This window comes from Pezoporus flaviventris, unplaced genomic scaffold (genome assembly GCF_033815535.1).
Source record: "Pezoporus flaviventris isolate CSIRO_AGI_PZ_B2104156 unplaced genomic scaffold, CSIRO_AGI_Pfla_v1 ptg000007l, whole genome shotgun sequence".
Lineage (NCBI taxonomy): Eukaryota > Metazoa > Chordata > Aves > Psittaciformes > Psittacidae > Pezoporus > Pezoporus flaviventris.
The window spans coordinates 56,720,151-56,726,227 of record NW_026892555.1 but is presented as its reverse complement, the minus strand read 5'-3'; positions in this window follow the sequence as shown (position 1 = coordinate 56,726,227).

The following is a 6,077-nucleotide window of genomic DNA, read 5'->3' as shown; positions in this document are numbered from 1 at the left end:
TTCATTTTCTCATTGAGCAGCACCCCCAAGTCCTTCTCTGCAGGGCTGCTCTGAATCTCTTCTCTGCCCAAATTTGCTTAATTTGCCAAATTTGTTTAATTCAGGTTGTTGTGTATATTTTTTAGGTAGTTGGTGTTGGTATTTTTGTTTGAGACTGTTACATACTCTGGAGTTAACAGAGCATAATACTAGTAGATATTGGTTAGCGTAATGCATTTTTGTTACCTGTTTCATTATAGAAGTCACTTTTAGTACAACCCGCATGACTGTTAAAAGGATTAGTTTGTGTCCAGGGTTAAAATCTCCAAGTGTGTGCTATAAAGCAGACTTTGGCATTGATGTCTTGAAGGGTATCACGGAAAAATAATCCTAACATTGCCCTTCTTCATAAGTATTTGTCATGGGGTTTTTCTCTTTTTTTTTTTTATGTTGTATGGCTGTATAATACGGATTATAATGCTCTCCTCACAAGGCAGCTTGATCATGTAAGAAATTCCTATGCTATAGCACTAAATTAAGGAATATTAAGTAAAAAAGATGGGTAAGCTTAAATAGAGAAGTTCTGTGTTTGAGTAAACCTGATGATTATATAAATCATAACTAGGGAAAATGTGTTGCATCCTTTTTCCTTATAGGAAAGAAACTTGTTTCTTCTGTTTTAAGTAGCTTGGTAACAGCTGGCTTCATGTTGCAGTGCAGAGTACAATAAGTAGATCCCTGACTTCAAAGATTTTTGTTACCAGACAGTATAAGCAACATCTAAGGAGGTTAGGGTCTTCTGTTTTGTTTTGCCCCTTTTTTTTTTTTTTTTTTTTTTAAATTCTGTGTCTGATTTTATGTCCAACCTTTTTCCTTTTGAGAGCAGGGAAAAACATGAGTTCATGAAATACTGAGTAGCAGGTGTTTGATATGTTCGGGTTTTTCTTCCCCTTCTTTTTCCTTCTATAAATTGCCTTTTTTCATTTTTTTTATCATTATAGCTATTTGTACATAGTGACTTGAGTTTTCTTGTTTTTTGATTTTAGGGTTTTGGGTTTTTTTTTTTGGCAGAATCTTTGAAGTGTAGTTTTAGTGTATATTTGAAAAATGAGATGCTTAAGAATGTGTTTAGAAAGAGTTTTTTTTTAACATATTTTAGAGATACTGGGTTGTTTTAAAAAGATTCTTCTTTAAAAAGTTCCTTTGTACTTGAGCACAACTCAGTGCTGATAGTCAAAATGTAGGACTGTTAAGGCAGTAATTTATTTTCTTGATTTGTCTCTTAAGGTTGCAGTTACAGATCAATTACATATTTAATTTTGGCTGAGGCTGGAAACCTGCAGCTTTTGACTTAATAAAAACACTGAAATGGTCAATGGAATGTTGCTGTTCCTTCTATGGTGTGTAATAAATAAATTCTGAATTCTGCTGCGCTGCTAAGAACTGTTTCAACTATGAGCCTTCATTTTCTGTTATTTTTGTTTGTGTTTATGATAAGTAGTAGCCAAATAACTTCCTGAGCAATCTTCTGAGATGTGGACCTGAATATGATAAATACTGTGTAAGAAATGGATCACAATGGGATCTGTTAAAACTGAAACACTTAACTGCTAGAGTTAGAAGGAAAGCATGTGTCTCAGTCACTTCTGAACTGCAGTTTAATCAATCAGATATGTACTGAACTGTTGGAAATTAAATTTGAAGTGTACTGCCATTTTCACCAAACCCTTCTCCCAGCTATATTCAGCAAGACACAGGGAGAAGAAGAGTGTACAAGACTGGGTGTCAGATGTGATGTGAAATTAAGGGGTTTGCTGTGGTGATGCAGATAATCGAGTGCTGTCTGAGGGGGGAATGTGGCATTTTATTGTTTTCTTCAGTCTTTAAAGTTTCTTGAAGCTACTTCACTGTAATAACATCAAATTCACAAAATAATGCTGCTTTTTTAAGTCAAGTGTAAGCCTTTTGTTTTTCTGTAATAAAAATATTCAAAATAGCTTGTTTCCTTTGCTTAATTTACACTGTGTTAAGCTTGGCTATTACACACTGTGTTAGGAGGCTGTGTTTCCTGGGGCACTTGTTATAAGTGTACTTCAGGCCCCAGGTAATGCAGTACAAAAAGGCAGCTGGTAGCTTTTTAAAAGAAAAATGAGTTCATCCTGTCTGATACCTTCTCGTCAATATTTGGAAATGCTCTCTAGATGTAGGAGTTAATATTTACTTTTGTTCACTCAATAAAGAGAGTGAGTTAACAGCAGTATAAAACAAATGTATTTCTAAAAAAGAAATGTTAAAATACCCATTTGTTCCATTAACATACTCTCAAATTCTCAGAAGAGTTTGAGTAGCTAAGGGAACCTCAGCCGTACTGTTCCAGTATTCATCTTTCTGGAAGAACTTGAGTAGCTTTGACACTTGGACATGTGCAATCTGTTACTCCTTCATGTACGTAGGCTGTTTTAACAGATACTGTCCACACAGTGGTGCTCACTGCTTAAAGGATGGAATGATTTCACTCTGGTAGATCTGATGTGTTGAAGATGGTAAAGAAGAGCTAAATTTTCATGAAGTATTTAAAAGGTTTAGCTCATTCTGTTTCAGCCCAGAACTAGTTTACCCTGTTCCTCTTTTGTCAGCATGTTTGAATAAGTGATTGTACTTGGAGGAGTGGGAGGGTGGAGAGTTATGCTGATGACAGCCAGAAGCTCAAGTCTGAAAAGGGTGCAAAAGTGGAATGTACATTCCTGAAGCTTTTAAAGTCTCATGAGACTATAGAAGTTTCAGGTTGTATTACACTGTGACAGAGCGGTACTGGCTCCGAGATCTTCTCGGGGCACATGGCAGCTTTCTGTTGTGTTGTTCTCATGACTGAGTACATTGCTAACATTAAATCATACAAAGCTGTTGCAGGTCATATTGCTGTAACAAACGGAAACAGTTTTGCCAATGTTGTGACGAATGCTCTGTTGAACTCTTAACTTGTGAAGGTTTTATAATCTACCTAGGCAGTGTACATGTTCTTGAAACAATTACTTCTCTAATTTCTTTTTAACAGTTTTAAAAGATTGCTGATACTATCCTTGTGTCAGTTTACTGACATAAAATGCCGTTTAGCAGCTGATATGAACTTTCCTTTTGCTAGCAAATTTCCTTCTGCTTATACACCAAGGAGTATAGAAATTTTTGCAGTTGTTTAGAATGAATTAAATAGACTAAAAGCATTTTACATAAAGCATTTTTTTAATGGAGTGTTTTGGCTTTTAAGAATAAGACCTGAAAGATCTAGGTGGTGCTTTGAAGGAGAGCAAGGAAACCTCTAAGACGATTACTTACAAGAGGAATAGTATTGCTTTATAGCTCAGTTACCGGGCTGGTGTAGTTATCAGCTGGGTTAATGACTAAAATGGTGTCTGGTTTTAGGCTGACTCAAGAGATTGAGTAAACCCTAACTCATGAAGGGGATCAAAATGCATTAGTGAGAAATGGGAATGGGAGAAGGGAAAGGAGGGGGGGCATGTGTTCTCTTATCTGTGTCTTATGTCTTGATGTGGATGAACTACATTTAACATTTGCCTAACTAGTGAGAGTTTTAAGACCTTCCAAATAAAATCTTATATTCTCCATTCACTTTAGAGAGAGAAGTTTACCTGACATAGAGCACGTAGCATTACTACCCAATTAAGGTTACTACTTATGGATGGATTTGCCATTCTCTTCAGAAACATACACTCCAAGTCACTCAAAATGACATATTTTAATGTTCATCATTTGTTTGAAACAAATACCAAAACCCAACCCGCTTTAATCTTAGGTTGCTACACCACTGCTTTAAAGAAATGATAACTCGGAGTGTTTTTAAATTCTTGCAATGGTGGCAACTTGTAGTCCTAATGCTATCAGGATTTGGAGATCTAATCAACAATGTAGGATTTGTATTTTAATTTTAAAGAAGTGGGTTTTTTGTTTGTTTTTGAAGTAAACAATAATAAATAATACTGCAAGAGTTGCTGTAATTTTATTCTTTTTACCTGAATAGTAAATGTTGACTCTTAATTCAAAGCAGACAATGTATTGTTCATAGACTGGAGGCAAGAAGGGAGAGGAGGGTGGAAATTGAGGTGACTCAAAAGAAAATAAAAAGACTGGGACTTCAGTCCGTAAGCTTTTAATCCCCTCCCAAAGCAGTGGGTTGTTGTTTTTTTTTTCCTCATTGAGTCATTTTGACTTAGGATTGACTGTAACTTTTTACTTAATCTATTTTTTTTTTTTGGTATGCTTCTCTAAAAAAAATTGAGTGTTCTGACAGTACACTGTACATTAAAAATTGAAATGCAGACTGGTGGTGTGGATGGTGACTGGCTAATTTTATTTCCTCTTCACTTCTGTAAGATGTGTCTTTTTCAATTTTACCTTTGCACCCTGGGCCAGTTGAGCTGCTTCTACTTTGCACTTCTTGCAGGATACTACTTAGCAGCTATTGAAGAATCAGTGTAGTTTTTTAAGAGGTTTTTGGAGATTCTTTTCATCAACAAACATTTAAATCAAGTTTTAGAATAACTTTCATATTCCTAAACAGAACATTTGTTAGAGCGGGAGGAATTACAGAAAAAAGGTTGTCCTATGGTAGAATGCATTTCAAGTAGAATGTGTGTAGATGGTCTGTATAGAAACATAAAGTGTCTAGGAACAGAATTCTCCTTTGAAGTAAGAGATATCCTTTTATGTAAGGTAAAAGAAAGCTAAGACTACCTTCTTTTCAGTCAGTACAAAAATTTAATGTGAGCATATGTTCTGGGTTCAGCAGTAGCAGTCATGTTTCTCCTTTGTGGTAGCTGGTGCAGTGCTGTGTTTTGACTTCCAGCCTGGGAACAGTGTTGGTGATATGGATGTTTTTGGTTGTTGCTAAGTGATGTTTACCCTGACCAAGGACTTTGTGAGACTTAAAGAGAAACATGACTGCTACTGCTGAGCCCAGGACAGCATATTTCCTGCAGAAGTTGGAAGAAGTACTTGTTGGCCCAGACGAGTCCTTGACAATGCAGTAGTTGCTCCTGAGCTGGAGAAACAGATTAATTGCCTTCAGCAGATTTGTCATTTAATAGCTGTGTCCAAGTCTCGGTGGAGAAAATAATTATAAATTATGCTGTGCCATCATGCAAAGTTATGCTTCATGCAAATAAAAAACACTTGAGAATTGGGTTAAACCTTGACATGGTAAGACTATGGTGCATATCTTCCTCCTCTTCCCCATCTTTTAAAATTAAATACTTTTGAAAAAAAAAAAACGAAATGCTGAGGGAATGAATATTCTTCATAACTCATTTATGAAATCCCCAACTGCTTAAATCGCATCCCAAATGCCAAAGGTTGTAAGAGATAATGTGATATACTGGGGAGTTAACTTTTTAAGATGTATCTGATCCTACTCTCAAGTAAGAAGTATCAAAAGGCTTTCAGAGTGGGTTGAAGGAGAAGAGGAAGTATTTTCTAAAAAAGTAAACAGAAGTGTTGCTCAGTGTCAAATCCCTCTGAGAGGCAGATATACCAGCATATGAAAAGTACTCTTTGGAATGGATCTTGGAAGTAGCTGGGAGCTTCATGTCATGAATTAAAATAATTAAAAATAGAAGGATTTCTAGTAGAGGGAGAGTAAGTAATACTTGGTTTTTAGAACAGGATTTAAGTTCAGATATGAATCTTGACCTGAATGAAGTATTTCTATTTTTACACTTTGCATCATGTGCTGTTATAATTTAAGCGGTCTGTCTTAAAGAGAAAAGCTGTCAGTGTGTTCATGTGAAGTTGTGTTGGGTTTTCATTTCCAGAGAGCACCTGGAATTGCAGCAAAATGCAGAAGCAAGGGGTACTTTCAGTGGGCTGTAACTCTGCATCAGCTTCAGTTGTCAGAAATCTAAATGCTAAGACATACCACATATAACCTTGAGTTGCTCAATTAGCTTTACAGAAGCTCAAGCCATGTATGGGAAATTAATTGAATGCAGGCATTGTGTGTTAGCTAATGGAGAATTATTATCTATGGCTCAAACAATCCCAAGAAAGAACCTGCATGCCTTCTTTTAGTTTTGTAAATAATGGTT